The sequence below is a fragment of the Scomber japonicus genome, chromosome 24 (assembly GCF_027409825.1).
Source record: "Scomber japonicus isolate fScoJap1 chromosome 24, fScoJap1.pri, whole genome shotgun sequence".
Taxonomy (NCBI): Eukaryota; Metazoa; Chordata; class Actinopteri; order Scombriformes; family Scombridae; genus Scomber; species Scomber japonicus.
The window spans coordinates 16,432,034-16,449,645 of record NC_070601.1 but is presented as its reverse complement, the minus strand read 5'-3'; positions in this window follow the sequence as shown (position 1 = coordinate 16,449,645).

Genomic DNA, 17,612 nt, shown 5'->3' with positions numbered 1-17,612 from the left:
GACGGTGTAATTGACTCATTGTGTGTGTGGTTATATTTGCCAGTTTGCTGGAGATAATGTAAAAAAAAAATCCAATATCAATGAAGCTACTTCCTATTATTACATCTCAAAACAAGTGAACCTATGGGAGCAACCTGTTAAGATCAGAGCAAAATATCTAGATGGATTATCACAAACTGGTATATGTCACAAAGTTTAGTCAGGATACAGTTTTGAAACCATTTCAAATATTTATATGATATCATTATATTATTGTATTCCTGGGTCAAAATTGACCCATCATCTGGTTTGACCGTTTTTTATAAAGCATACAGTACAAATTATCAACCAATGCAATAATGGAAAGAATGCAGTATAGAAGCATCTTTGTGTCTTTCAGGCAATTAGATTAAATACATCCATATTTTTTATATATATGTATTTTTTAAATGGGTCAAATTTGACCCAAAGACAACAGGAGGGTTAATACAGAATGCAGATGTTCTTATATGTTCCAAAGGAGAGTGTTACTGTTGTTGTCTCAATGCTATGGAACAAACTTCCCCTCAGAATCAGATCAGCTGAGTCAGCGCCTCATTTTAAAATGCTTTTAAAGACACACCAGTACAGACAGGCATTTTTATAATATTATATAATATCTGATCTTTGTTTGATTTATAGTTTAATATTTCATCTATGTATGCTTCATTGTTTTATTGTGTTTTGTTAATGTTATTCTCCTATTATGGCATTGTGTGAAGCACCTTTTAACTCTTGTTTTGAAAGGTTATAATCATTATTGTTATTATTATTATTATTATCTAACAACGCGTCTGCCCACGATCACAGTGCAGTGAATGAAATAACATAAACAGCGGATGTGTGGAATATAATTAAAGCGTGATACAAGCAGTGTAAATGTGCTGAATAAGTTTCATTTAATATTGTGAATGTTTAGCAGCTGGTGGTTTGTGGTAGCAAGTGTCTCAACATCTGTTAATAATATGTCTGTTGTCAGTCAGTACTAAAAGTTTTCTGGAGATTTGTGTGATGTTTTTGCTGAGGATATCAATTCATCACGGGTGAAAATGACATGATGGAAACTTAGTACAGGTTTAAATAATTCAATGTTGCTCCTCTCATTATAAACATAAGAGGAATGAAAGCTCAACATGATCACAGTTGTCAAAGTTTTTTTTAAATACCTATCTTCTCTCTGATATTATGAGCATTCCACTAGATCAGCTGACAAGGTGGAATGAAAACCTTTTCAATTCTAAAAGTCCAAATGTCATGTCTGCCAATGTTAGAGTACACAGTAAAAGGATAGCTATGGTCATTTTGTAAGAAAAACTTTCTTTATCAGCTGTCTCATTATTTCATTGTGGTGTGAGAGGATTTTTCTCAATAGTCTGTAAAAGCTGCAGTGAAACACTGAGGAACTGAACTGGAACTGATTGTTCTCACTGATGGTTTAGGGCTGTTAGCTGGTGAGACGATTAATGGGAGAGGAAAGAAGAAAAAACAAAGTTCTGATACACAAATGTGTTTTCAGTTTTTGGACTTTTTCTCTAATCTTTGATGTTTGCTGAAATATTGGATCATTTGAACATTTATTGAAATGAAAGCATGTGAGAAGTTTAGAGGGAAAACTCACTATTTGGTGGAGCTGTTAACAACTCATAGACATCCAAAATGTGAGCCGACTACACACTGCTTTTTGGTTTCATCTTTAACAATGTGTTGTATTTTAAAAGCTTGTTATATTATCCATTGTGTCAAATCTGCATCTGAAAAGTAACTAAAGCTGTTAAATAAATGTAGTGGAGTAGAAAGTACAATATTTCCTTCCGAGATGTAGAAACTACCTCAACACTGTACTTGAGTAAATGTACTTTCTACTTTTCTACATTCTACCACTGCTGTTTGGGTTGTTTTTTAACCAAGATGACAAGAAAATGAAGGACAAAACTATTCCAATTCCAAATAGTTTCATAGAACTCATTTGTAATTTGGCCATGGTTGCTGTCACTAATATTAACATTGTACTCATCAAGTGAATGACTGAAAACAGAGAACATGATGACATTTTTAAAACTGGAGAAAAAATAAATGATAATAAATATGTTTTCCTCTAAATAAAGCAGTTTATAATCAGGATAAACTTGTTTCCAGCCTGTCTGAACATCAGACTTCATTGTAGCAATGCCACTGTGTCCCCATCTCAGTAATGAACTTGAATGAGTGGGCACAGTGTTATCATAACTGACAGACATTACGGACGTGTTCCTTTAATGATACATGAATATCAGGCAGGAATTGTTTCATTCCACAGAAATATCTGTATAAGTGTGAGCCAACCCACAGGAATCACCCTTTGGTGTGTATTTCCCATCACGTGTTTTCCATTGCATCTGTTTCTGCTTGTGTGTGTGTGTGTGTGTGTGTGTGTGTGTGTGTGTGTGTGTGTGTGTGTGTGTGTGTGTGTGTGTCTGTGTGCATGTCTTCCTCTCTGCATGTGTGCTGGTGGAATCCCAGTTACTGGTGTGGGGTCCTTCAGGCTCCACATAGACAACTGAATGGTATTTCCACACTGCTCCCAGGCACTTGTTACTGAAGGAAAGCCCCACTTAACGGAGTACACCTCATAAAAGAAGGAGGTTGGTCATCTCCCTGTGGTTTCCATTACAACAACTATAATGGAAGTTTGTTTGTATACTATGCAGTCACAGGCTGAAGACATAGCTTAACATTCTTATTTAACACAGTATGAGATCTGTTTTTATCCTTGATTTAAGTTGTTTTGCTGGAAATTGTCACAGTCTGCTCTGCTCCTCCCCTGCTCTGCTGCTCAGCCACACCCCTCATCAGTCTAACAGCCTTCACCTGCTGCTCTCACCTGCTCACCATCTCCAATCAAGCCAGTATATGAGCAGCCTCACTCCACTCACTCTTTGCCAGATTGTCTTTGCTTCCATGCCTGACTCTCCAGCACTTACTCCCGGATTGCTTACCTGTTATCGACCCGACTTGCCACCGACCACCGCCTCTCGTCTCAGTCCCGGTAAACCCACCAGCCTTCTGTCCCTGACCTCGAGTATTGCCTGTCTGTTTTCTGCTCCTCGTCTGCCTGTGGCTGGTTGGCACTTGGCCGGTTTCTGCTCATCAAGAAACCCACCTGATCAGCTTCACTTCTCCAGCGGGACTTCCATTAGCAGTGAGTTTCCCCCCTTACCTGCCATGCTCTCCTGGACCTGGTTCTCTGCTGCCATCCTCTGACCTGCTGTGCTTATTCTGCTGAATAAAGACTGTTTCATACAAGTTCCTGGTTCTATTGTGCTGCTATTGGGTTCACTCCATACCCGTTACAGGAAATGTGTGTTCCCTGTAAAAATATGGTGCATCAATGTATATAGCGTTTTAATTCTGTTGTAAAGCTTGAATTCTAAATTGTAATTGGAGCAGTTTATAGGTATTAATATAGACTACTGTTGAGCTAACTGTAACTGTAGCTGACAAATGTAGTAAAAAGTGCAATATTTTCCTCTGAATTGTGGTGGAGTAGAAGTAGTATTTCCACCAAGACATTTATAAAAGCAATTTTTTCATATTGAAATGCAATTGTATGTGTGTATAGTTCAAACTGAAGCTATAAATGTAATTCATTCACCTAGAGAAATAGTAACAGAAAATTTTAAAAACATAAAATACTCTTCTCTGAATGGAAGTATGGGAGAAACTACTGATATCAGGGAAGCCAGCTCAAGTAATTTAATATTCTTTAATCATAATAAATTTTAAGAGAGCGTTTAACCTTCAATTGTCTTTTCTATCAGTCACTACTGCACTTCTTTTTAAATGTTTATATATGATTATATTAATTGTATTTATTCTCTTTTCAGCTACTTTTACTATGTACTATTTTTATTTTCCATCTTATATTAGATTAATTATATTTTTTCCATTACTCTATGCTCTTATGAGAAGCACTTGGCGTATGTAATGTATTTGTGTTGTAAAGCACTTTGAGCTGCATTTATTGTATGAAAAGTTGTGGTCCTAACACGTGGAACTGATTGAGGCAGCCATTGGTTCTCTTGCCAAATCTTCTTAGCAGGGCCTATAAATTATTGTCTACCTTGGTAATGTTAATCTATCATCTATTACAATTAAGAAAGAAATAATTTTCTCAATCATATTAATGGTCTGTAATCATTTGTAAGAAAATAACCTTATAATTGATAGATAAAAGGAAATTTGATGGACAAGGTTGTCCAACCATACCTCCATCACTATGTCTCTGGTCACAATGGCAGCCAACAAAGCAGCAGAGCCCAGATGTGCATCCCCCGCAGTCACATCCTGCAGCTGCTCCTGGTGAATCCTGAGGCACTTCCAGACCAGATGGGATTTGTTCTCCCTCTAGCTCTGCCCTGAGGTCTTCTCCTCACTAGACATGCCTTGAATAGCTGCACAAAGACTTGTCTAGTGGCTGGTTCCACAGATATTTTAGAGTGGTAAATAGACTGCATTTGTATGACATTCACCCATTCACACACATTCATACACTGATGGCCAGGTCTTCCGGAGTAATTTGGGATTAAGTATCTTGCCCAAGGACACTTCAACACGTGACCTGGACGACAACTACAGATCTTCTGATTAGCTCTACTTCCTGAGCCACAGCTGCCCCCAAGTAGTATGTAGTGTTAAGTCTTAATTTAAGGTCAGCCTAATGGAAATGACTCACTTTTGACTGACTCATTTTGGCCTAAAAAGTTAGTCATCCAATGCACAGACAAAAAAGAGAAAAACGTGGCTCGTAATTTGTGTTTTTTTGATGATTTATTGGATATGGACAGATACAGTGTACATAGACAAACTGAGAGCAGCCTTCTGATTCAAGTATTGCGTGTTTATGGCACATGCTAATTTGCAACAGCTGTCCCTTGAAGGGTTTTTGTGAAAACAAGAGATTAAAACAGTGAGGTAAAAAGAAGGTAAACTTGAGAACACGATGATACAATAAAACACATATTTGGTAGTAACATAGCTACAGAAAAGACAGATGATTACAGGTATGGTGCTTAATTAACCAGGATTTGGTAGCTCTCTTAAAAGTGGTGATGTTTGCAGCAGATATGAAGTGTTTTTTTGTCCAATATTTTCAAGGCCTTATGCTAAAGACACTCTATGGATTTGATTAGGGACTGATTGGCCTGGGACCAGGTGGTTGATATTCTCACATCTGTCCTATGATTTATTTATTTAGGAACAGTAAGACACAGTCAAATGTCAAGCAATTTATTATCATCTTGAAACAGTTAATGTTAGCCTTAATCATTTTACAAATCTTTTTTAGCATCCATCCATTTTCTGCTGCTTATCCAGGTTTGCTATGTCATTAAGCTCATCATCACATCATTCTCTCCAACAACGCCCTTTAGTTCCTCCTGCAGGATCCTAAGGCATTACGAGTCCAGGAGAGATATGTAATCCCTCCAGCATGTTCTGGGTCTGCCTCGGGGGTCTCCTCCTAGTTGGACGTGCCAGGAACTCATCCTGACCAGGTGCCCAAACCACCTCAGATGGTTCCTTTTGATGTGGAGGAGCAGCGACTTTATTCCTATTCTCCTGGAGATGTCTGAACTTCTATCTTATCTTATTAGCATGACTCTTAAAATTTAACTAAGAATATAAATACTTCACGTTCGATGAAGTCACCTGTTATAACATTTAAGGATTCTGTTGCAGGTAGCTTTTTAATGGAAAAAAGAAATAGACTTTGTTTCTTAGTGTTTAGTAACAAATAGAAAGCAGTATATCATCAGCATACATCTGAAGGCCTGTAACAGGGCATACTTTTGCAAAGTTAATGATAACCAAACTGAAAAAGATGGGACCCCAGACAGTTTCTTGGAGGATTCCTGTTTCAAAACAACAGACTTGATATTATCCATGACAACACACTTTTCATGGCCCTGTAAATATGATTTTAACCACAATAGTGACTTCATCAAATTGCTTTCTTGTGTTTTCTAATAGTCGATGAGTTGCTGATTCTGTGGAACTGTTATGCCTGAAACCGAACTGTAGGGGGAGCAAATGTTGTGGAGAGAGAAATGGGAAAGGAGAGAGTTTTTTTAGAGAGTGCAGTATCCTTTTGAAACAAATATAACAGTGATTCTTGTTTGCTGAAGGAAACTATTGTGAGGCTGGTTGATGAGTTAACAGAAGCTCTGAGCCTTGCTACATTAAAACGCTACAGCAGCTCTGCTCTGAGTCGACTGCTCTGAGTTGAGATTTTATGCTACTGTTCTTTTGTATTGTTACACTGATGCATTTTCACAGTCCTTGTAACTTGAATTTATTCAGAGGGTTCTTGCTGGAGCGAAGTGGAGCTGTTATTCTGATATTTTTTAGTTTGGAAAAAGTCTTTATTAACAGCAAATGTGTCCTACTTAAGATACTTAAGAACTACACAGCTTTGCGCCAGACATCTATCTGAAATCCGACAATTAGATTTGAGCCATAGTCACAATTATCTTTGTGAAAACAGCTGCACAGAAGGAGCCTTCATTTTGAGCCACTTGTACTTGCAGTCTTATTGTGACTTCTCAAAGCTCAGAATCACACATGAGGAGAAGCACCATCATCACCACGACCAGCCCTGCCTCTTAAAAATGACATCTCTAAACTAAAGGGAATACTTTGTAAGAGAAGCATAATGATGCACAGATTGATTTATTTTCAATCAATGATCAGGAAACATTTTTAAATATCTGCAAAGCAACATATTTAATATACATATTTTCCTACTAAATGTACTTTTTAACAAATGAAGCTAGATTTAACATTTTCATGATAAGCCATCTGCAACTAAAAGTACATGCATGTATTTAAAGATTTATCTGAAGCTAATATGGAAGTGATAGCTTTTGCTATCATTTCCAATGAAAGCACATTTGAAGGAGATCTTTTAACAGTCAGTATGAACAGGATTTATGATTACAGCAAGGAAAACCTCTTTCACTGTTCATACGGACGCCTGACTGTTGTTTTATGACACTTGTGAACCTGTCCTTTGAGTAAAAGAACAACACCATTCCACTGGGACGTTAAGGTCAGTGAAAGATAGTGTTGTTCTCAGTCTTTGATGGTGGTGCTACAGTCCTGTAATTTGAACGCCCACCATCTGCCCCAACATCCTTCCTGAGACAGAATATAGTTCTTTTTGGATGATAATAACATTGATAGAAAGCCTATTCCGAGCAGCAATCACTTCTTCTCCAAAACTTATTTGAAAAAAAACACTTGTAAACATAATGTTTTAAAGAAAAGGACAATGTAGTAAAACACCTGCATGAATGCTGACGCCGCACCGATCAATCTCTTCCTCCAGCTACTCCTACATGGACACAAGATTAATTTCTTGTTGACTTGTGGTTGCAAGGTTTGTGAGGTCAAAGTAAAGCTAGTGGATCTATATGGTATATAGTAGTATATTCTTCAGATAGATGTCTCCAATGGACGTTGACCGCCTACAAGATCGTTGTTATTGTCTAAGGATGTTCATGTCTCACAAAAAACACACATCATGTAAACCCTATCATATAAGAGCTATCACCATTTTCATTTGGATTGTTTTGATGGTTTATAACCATCCTATATAATTATCCTCATATATCCAATTAACCAGTTTGGTTTCAATTTATTACCATGTGCTTATTAAAAGTAATACTGTATAAATACACAATATGATCATTGATTTGATTTTTCCCTCACTGATGCTCCCAGCAGAAAGTTATTTACACATTAACTGAGGCTATAGCACCATATCTGTTGCACAGACTGATTAATGTACTATAGCCTTTGGATCCTTAATTACTCCTGCAAGCCGAGCCACCAGCTCATAGGGCATGCAAGCAGAGAGCTGCAGCCTACACAAAGGAGAACGCATCTATCTCTATTTCCGTTGATCTTTGCTCAACTGAAAAAATGTATCCCATTTGCATATGTTCAGCTCAGTAAATGATCCATTATTAAACCCCAGGTGAAATAACGTTGCTTTAATAAATGATAAGCTTTGCCATGTGTCGTTCAAATTCTTCACGGGGAGAAGACAGACATCAGAGAGCAGATATCAAAATGTCACACAAGTTCATTATTTATCTTTTATTGATGCTTTTTTGAAACATACAGATCAGCAGTAGCCACATTAGATGCTCATTGAATTTCACAGTGCTCTACTGCCATCCTGTGTCAGTAAGTGGTAATGACACACTAATCTAAATTTGACCTGACACAAAAAGGCACAATATGATTATAGCTCGATACAAAATGATTAATTGCATGGATTGCTTTAATTTGGGTGGCAGCAGTAGAACAAAAGTATATAGTATTGACTGATCAGTTGCAGAGGTCAGTGCTGCAGCATGAGGCAGTCACACCAGGTGTTTTGATGTAGCCCTGACACACCGCCATGTTCATGCACTGACGGAAGGAGTTTTCTGGAATAATAAAACAAAACGGAACAAATTTAATTGTGCATGCCATCAAATTTTAGCAGCTGTTTGACAATGTCATCAATACATACATTTAGGTAGATTCAAGTCCACAGTGGTTGATATTTCCACACTTTTAATCACATATTTTACTTTTACTGTAATACTGCATACTACATCACTCATAATACTACAGTACTTTTACTGTAATACTACATACTACATCACTCATAATACTGTAGTACTTTTACTGTAATACTGCATACTACAGTACTATAATACTGCAGTACTTTTACTGTAATACTACATACTACATCACTCATACTATTGCAGTACTTTTACTGTAATACCGCATACTACATCACTCATAATACTGCAGTACTTTTACTGTAATAATGCATACTACATCACTCACAATACTGCAATACGTTTACTGTAGTACTGCATACTACATCACTCATAATACTGCAGTACTTTTACTATATTACTGCATACTACATCACTCATCACTGGACTTACGCAGAGCTCCTGTGAGTATGACGGAACCACAGGCATCAGCTGATCCTGAACAGGTCTGGACGCTGGTCGGGGTGCAGAGGTCACTTCCCTTTGAGAAACAGTAGTTACACTTCAGTGCCTCACCTGGGAACCAGAAACATACACACACACACACACACACACACACACACACACACAAAAGCATGAATACAACATATTTAGGTAAATACAAATCGTTTCCCCATTTCCCTGAATCTATGAGGAAGTTGCAGAGTGACTCATATTGCCACAGTGACCACCTTTATGTGAAACACAGCAGGTTGAAATAATCCAATATTATTCTTTAAGTAATGTATTAGCCAGTAAAGACATTAGTAATTGTTATTGATAATATCTTTATTCAGATAAAGTACTGTATTGGGTTAATATTGCATGCAGTTTGCGTCAATATAAAACATTTTACCCAGAAATCCACTCAAAGCCTCTATGGTGTTCCAATGAGAAACATTGAATATTGATCATGTATTTGGTATTTTAGACATGTAAACAGTCACATTAACAACGCTGTAAATGATAAATGATAAATGATAAATCTGAACTACCATAAATTATCATATAAAAGTCTGCATTCAAATAATTGCCTGGTGTCAAATAAATATAGGGAGTACAATCATTTCTGTTTTTGATATACTTTTGATTGCTGTTTAGCTACCATCAATAAAACACTTCCTTGAAAGTTTTTCACATTAAAGCTTAAAACTCTAATGGAAGTGTGGAGATTGGTTCATGTTAATGTGGAATTAGTTTTGTGGAAGTAGACATTATACTCAGTTTATCAAGACAGTCGTTCAACATGGAGGAAGTATTGAGTTTGTTTGTTTATTTTTGTTGTCTGTATTGTATTATTGTTGTTTTACTGAGAAACAGGAAGTTACAAATAGAGGACTGTCTCTAATATAAGCCTGCCACAAATAAAGGCCTGGCCCCCGTACTACTGAAGTTTTAAAAAGATCAGTTTTTGAGAATTGATTGTATATGAAAAACATAAAAACACACTTACCTTGACAAAGGATGAGCAAGAGAAGAATGGCACTCACTGCAGATTTCATTTTTCAGTCTAGAAATCAAAGAATTCATTTATAGTCATTAAAGTGAAAAATGATGGCATTCAACTCATCCTTGTATGTTTATTAGATCATCAGCTGTCTAAGCCAACACAGCTCATGCAGATCTGAAGGATATATTTTACCATTGTGTAGTTGTTCTTGGTTCCAGTCTTAGAAATGTTAATATATATTAAATAATGGTCCAATAAGAGAGGATTTCACAGAAAAATGAATGAATGAATGTGCAGTTTTAAAGAAATATAGAGTGGTATACTATGGCAAATAGAACAGACTGTAATGTGAAAGAGAACAATGCTTTCAAATGAGTTATAATTGCATGTAAGTCTAAGGTTGAGACTTCACCACCTTGATCAGTGTCTCCAGGAATGTGACAATCAGATAAACTTGAAGGAATCTTCTAATAGTCAGTATAAACAAGAGGAATTATTACAGCAAGAAAAACAGGTTTCAGTGTTAATTTGGGCTCCTGACTGATGCTTTTAGACAGACTTGAACAATTGTGAACTTGTCCTTTAAATCAGTCACATAACAGCAGACCATTATAAAAGGCAAAACATGGTAACTACCCAAGTGATGACAGAGAGCAATTTACACAGATTAGTAAAATGGGTTCTCAGTTACTTTGAAGACAATGTTTTTTTCAACAATCCCAAAAACCAACAATTCATTTTTCTACAAACAACTTGCTGATTAACAAGTTAAATGGATTTGTGTGTTTGTGTGTGTGTGTGAGCTGCATAACTGGTTCATACTAGACATGAGTGAACCAGTGAACAAACTGATCCATGAAATTAGCCAAATTAAAACATTTAGAATGTTATCTGTCTAAATATTACACCTGGTTTAATTAGTTCATAAAACTGCACATTCACTGACCTTATCTAAGGATACAGAGAACCCTAAGTTGTACTTTATCTACAATGTGTGATCTATGCAGCAGCACAGACAAGGTGAATCAATCACTTTTGTATCAACAGTGTCTCTACAAAAACATCATCATCATGTCACATTGCAAAAGCACAAAAGCTCTACTATAAGACTATTTAAACTATCACAAAGCATGCTGCTGAAGCATAAGCTACATAGAAAGTACAGAGGTGGTCTTACCTTGTTCAGATGCTCAGTCTGAAATGTTTGGCTCTACACACTGCTCTGTCCTTTTATACAGTTCCTGAACCTCAGTGACTGGCTGAGACTTGTCAAGTCTGACTGTAACTACAGCAGTTACGCAATAGGGGAATGTACTAGAAATCTACCTCCTCAATCACTAACTGACAGACTGGTCTCCTGACAGAGCCAACATTTACATCGCTGATTCAGGTGATTTATCTCTATATTTATTTTGAACATACCCCTGTGGAACAATTATCTGTCGGTTTTAATACCATCAGACGGAATAATGGTCCAAATCTTCAGCAGTGTTTTTAGATTAATTGGGGCAACCACTATGTCTAGAAAATGCTCCTCCGAAAAGTTCTGCAATCCTCTAACCCATTCAACCAAATGTCACCAAATTGGATCTTTATTGACATTGTCCCTTCTAACAGCCACAGGCTTCTTTCTCGTTCCAAAGGACCTTTATTAATGAAATTGTCCAGTTATTGCTATTCTCCACCCATCTACCCTACATGCCCTCAGACTCACACCTGCTCCACATTCACACATTCAGCTACATCTGTCCCTCATCAACCGAACTCCTGCCAAATTTAACCCAAATTAAGGAAATGAGGCTGAATGGCAATAACGACAAAATGAATTAGACTCTCATTTTACATCCAAAGGTGGAAAAGTTCTACACACCATGAGACACGCGGATTAGGGTTACATCAACTGTTCCATATTGTCTTTAGTTCCTAAACAACAAAAAAACATCTATTCATGTTCCTTCCGTTTTATTGCTTCTTCTTTTTTCCCACACATTTTCGGTCATATTTTCATGTTGTTCAAACTTGTCTCAGTAGAAGAGATATATGTTGGATTCATAAGTACATAATAGTCCAAATCGCAGCTATAGGAGCCCCCTGGTGGTTGAGTGATGTAATCACAGCGTCCCTGGTTTGAATTTGTCCAATAAATTAAGCTATCAATTCAAGTAAATGGTAAATGGACTGTACTTATATAGCATTTTGTAGTCTTTTTGCTGTCTAAAAGAAAAGAAAAGAATTAAATAAATGATTTGTTTTTAAATTAAACTTTGATTGTATTTGATATTTAAAATCTGCTTGTTATATGCCATGGGTCCATAGGTTTTTCAAAGTGCCCACCTTCCTCAAGAGCAGCAAGCATCAAAGAAATGTTCAAAATTAAATGCAATAAAAGAAAGAGAAGAAAAAAATGTATTGATTTCTGTAGAGAAACACATTTTGTTTCTCTTTTGCTAAAGAGCAAAACAATAGTGCAATCTACAATTTTGCCTTTGTTTAATTATGGTGATATTGATTGATTCTGTGTATCAGTGCACTTTGCTTTACAATAGGGGATATATGAGTCCCTCACTAAGGGGGCTGCATTATATGTTTATCTACAAAGCCTTATTGAAAACACTGCCTGGTTATCTTTGTTGGTTAATTGCATTCAAATACAATACCTATAATGTCTGCTCTCAGGATATTTTAACATGATCTGCACCTCTTGTACACACTGAACTTGGTAAGTGTGTAAATGTATGTGTGTTTCCACTCTCTTGAAAAAGAGATTCATATCTAAATGAGACTACCTGTTAATGGAGGATAAGTAAAGTAAAATAAACATCTTTCTGTTATCAGATGATTCAATTTTCTAATGTTAGCAAGGTGACTGCTACAAAACAGACTAAATGTTAGTGTTAGTGCTACCATGTCTCTCGTAGGGTCTTAACAGTTATTTGCTTTCTCTGCTTTTCTGTTAATTATGAGAGCCAGTGCCAGGTCCAGACCAGTTTGAGTTCTACACTACATGACACACTTTACATCAAATGTGGAACAGCTGCTCATGTTGATCCAAAAGATCCATATTTCCACAGAAATATCGTCATTCACCTCTTTTATTTCCGCGTGTGTGTATGCGTGTGTGAGTGTTGCATGAAAAATATCGATTCAAATTCAAATGAAAATTCAAATGAAATTCTAGATTTCTATCAAATAGAGAACTAGCGTGTACTCATTGTATGCAGATACAAATCACTTCACCTTTGCTGTGTCACATCAAGCCTCACATAACCTGTCTTATGTTTGAAGGAAGGCTGAGCTTAATAAACATTTGTATCTCAAGATCAGAAGAAAACTTTTGAAGAACACTGATGTGACATAAAGCTCAGAGTCTATGTATCTAGACAGTTTGTTTAGATTTGTTCCAAAAGAGGTCGAAATGAACATAGACTGTGAACATTATCACAGCTGGATTAGCAGCTGGGCAAAGAAGGTGAGGTTAATGAAAGGTTTATGCAGTGCTGTTTCAGCTGACAGGCAGTTATTGGTCAGGACTGGTTGCAACATAACAGACTTTTCAGCAGTGATGCAAAAGAGGAACATACCTACTTATTTACTGATCAGTGCATGACCCTGAATCATGTCTCAATTCTGTTTTTAATGGATAAAATAAAAGCAGTGCTGGAATGTAATGAAATGCATTTACTTCAAGTCCACACACAAATAATAACAATAATGATAATACTGTATGTCTATATAAGAAAGAAAGAAAGAAAGAAAGAAAGAACACGATAGAGAAGAAAGAAAGAACACACATCAGTGTGTATGTGTATATGTATGTGTGTGTATGTGTGTGTGTGTGTGTGTGTGTGTGTGTGTGTGTGTGTGTGTGTGTGTGTGTGTGTGTGTGTGTGTGTGTGTGTGTGTGTGTGTTTGTGAATGTGTGTCTACAGCCTCACACCATCACGGGCAGAGCGCGTGCAGACAGTGGATCCCCTCAGCTGAGATATGCAGTCTCTCATCTCTCCTGTTTCCAAGGCGATCCTAGTGGCTCTCTTCATCTTCGCCATCCTGCTCATCCTCTATGTGATCCTGTGGTACATTTGCCGGGACGTGGACTGTGAGCACGGCATGTGATGAAAGAGGAGGAGGAAGAGGAGGAGAGCCAGACCTCCAGGTGACCAATCTTCTCTGTATTTACTTCCAGTCAGTTGGTGGCAGCAGGGTCATTGTTTTCAATATTTTTAATGGTTAAATAACTTCACAAACTCACTGAAATGTGCAGGATGGTGGTATGATAGATGGGGGTGTTGATTTATTCTCTAGTTTAACTTTAACACTGTACTTAGTATGGATTAGAGACAGACAGATATTCACTTTAAATGTTTATTTCTGATTAAATGGTGTAAATAATCGGCTGAAACTCCTGACTTGTATAAACTTAATCTATTACCAGCAGCACTAATGGCCAAGACTATAAAAACGGTTGTAAAAAGCAAAAATGTTTCAGACTTTATCCTTTTGTCACAGTTGGAGATATTGCCTATAAACAAAAATGTTGTGCATCAGGGAACTTTTAACAGTCTCAAGAAGCCTCTGATGTCTCTACATAAGCAAACCAGACCACCAGCGAGAAGACTGGCTGTTTCTATATAGTTATTCTAGATGCTTATCACTGGGTCGGATTCCCCATGAAAACAAGATTTTGGGAAAACACTACCACTTTTGTCCAAAGGGTGGGCTACAATCAACAAGAAATTACATTTCCTTGTAGTGCCTTTAACCTTACCAAGGATGCCAGCATTTTTGGTCAACATTACTGTCTTTCAGAGGCTACAGAATGCTCACTTTTAAAGCTAGAATGAGGACTTTGGTATCATATGAAACTAGAAGCTAACCGTGTCATGATAGCTTGTCAGGAAGGGGGCGAATTAACCAAAATTGTGGTGAGGGGAAAACTGGCACAGCCATTTTAAAAAAAGTCCCTCGACCTCTCCTGTCAAGATATCTGGATGAAAATGGAAAACCTATGAGTCTCTCCTTTATATACATGCCCACTTTATGATAATCCCATACAGTTTGGGGCAAACACCACCATGCAGTTTTTTGCATGTAATATAAATCTGTTATTATTGCCTATTATTGCTATATTGTAAAAATTTGAATTTGAATATTTCTGCACACTGGGCTCCCTAAACAGTTTTTGAATTGCATAAATTTAGTTTGACTGGAAAACTGATACTCTTGTGAACTTGTGACTTGAATGAGTCCAATTATATACAGTACCAGTCAAAAGTTTGGACACACTTTCTCATTCAAGATTCAGTGACCTCACTGTAAAAAATGCCCTAATTGTGATCTCTAGGATGATCACAGCCTTGTGAACTACAGACCTCAGGCATTCAGAGAATGGCTTTTCAAGGAATATTTACAATAAGGGGGTTTATGAGCAATGTTCAATGCAGAAATGCTCATGACTCTGATTGATTATTGATACTGTACTTGGGGTGCAGGTGGTTGAGTGGTGAGGGCACATGTCACATATGCATCCTAGCCGGAGGACACTTTCTGCATGCCGCCCCCCCCCCCCCCCCCCCCTCCACCCGATTTCCTGTCTCTCTACTGTTATGCCAGATAAAATCTAAAAAAAAAAGTTATTGATACTAAATTACAGTTTAAATGTGTTCCTCAATGTCTTGGTGACTTAATGAGGTATTTTGGAGGGGTTTTGATCATTCAGTCAAAAAGAGTCAAGCAGTCAAAAATTGTTTGTTTTCACCAAATCTGTGTAACAAATGTAACAACATTCATCATGAGACATGATTATGGAATCATGGGAACTACTATCATATACTTCCATCATAAAGTTCTTAGCCCTTACACACTAAAATTTGAATAGGTATGACTAGAAACACTTCATGCACTGTGCTGAGCCTGATATCCCCCACTAAAAAAGACAAAAATGGGTCTATGGTAGAGGGGGGGGGGGGCTGGAAGTGATTAAATAGCCTGCATTGTTGGCAAGATCATAAGGGACTAACCCATTTATTTCACTGTCTCACAGTCTGTGTGATGCATTAGTGTTCTGATTCTACTGTCATATGCTTTAACTTAAATTTCCATTTTGGTGTACTTAAAGACAATACTCACGTAACACTTCCAATCTGACAATGCATTACGAACATTACAATGAGAGAGTTGTTTGCTTCTTGACATTTAGCAGCACCTGTTATCTATGCTGTTTTATCCAGAAGATTTCATGCTGTTCTCACAGTTGGTTATTTCTAGACTTTTTAAGCCAGCTGCCACCCTTAGGAAAATCCTGACATTCAGCTACCAATAACCTTTTTATGCTCATTAATCATGACATGGGACTCCTTTGGCAGTTTGGTAGTTGAAGGTGTAGAAAATAAACATGTGACAGTCTATTCTTACTGCACCGACATGTGCCCTCACCACTCAACCACCACCGTGTGAAGTATCAATAACTTTTGACATAGAAGATTTCTGTATGAAAGGCATTTTTCAGCAATTGTATGACGAATCAGAATCAGAATCAGAATCAGAGTCAGAGTCATGAGCACTTCTACATTGAACATTGCTCATAAACCCCTTTATTGTAAATATTCCTAGAAAAGCCATACATGCCTAACTTACTTACTAACAAATCTAATAATGCTGCTTTAAACTTAAAAGCTTTTTTAAAATATCTATTGTGTCCTGGATTCACCTCATCACTGGACTTGAAAATACACCTTTGTTTTTCCCATATGGGCTTCAAGTGGATTCTGACTGGGGCCCAACTGGGTGAGACCCATGTAGGCCCAATATGTTTGTCCATATGGGGTCTAAGTGGGATCAGAATGGAGCTTAAATGGGGCCCATTTAGCCAGTCCACATGGGCTTCACATCTGAAACAATATGGGGCCCATACAATTTGCTGTGTTTATGTCCATACTCACTGAGCCCACTTACATCCCTTATCGGACTCATACAGTCAGTCCACTTGGACTTTACATGTGGGACCCATGTTACTGAAACCATGTGGGACCCACAAGATTTGCCCAATTCAGGCCTGTGCCCACTCAGTACCCTTGTAGCCTGCACTTAACCCATGTGGGGCCCACATGGACATGCTGAATGGGTAACTGTGGTAGCTGAATACATAAACATGACCAAAACAAGAAGACAACAACAAGACCTTGTTTACTATAATTCATCTACTAAAACAAGGAGGAGGAAAGTTAATTAGATAATTAATTAGATATTGCTGTAACATTTCATCCACTGCTGTGAGGTTTGAGGTAAACAGATAAGCAGCGCCATGACAACCACTTGTTTAGCACTTATAGACATTTTTATGCCTCCTCTACCTACCTGTTGAGTTACAGGCCGGCCCAAGCCAATCACAGCTCCAGACTGCTGCTGTTGTCATCGTCATATACGAGGTGCCGCTCAAGAGAGAAGTTAGAAGTTTTAAGGGTTTAATGAGATGATTATAATTCTTTGTCTATATTAGTCTGTCTCACTTTGGGTTACCTGCTTCACAACACTGCTGATCCTGGATAAGCATTTTTATGGAACTGGCTATAATCTGG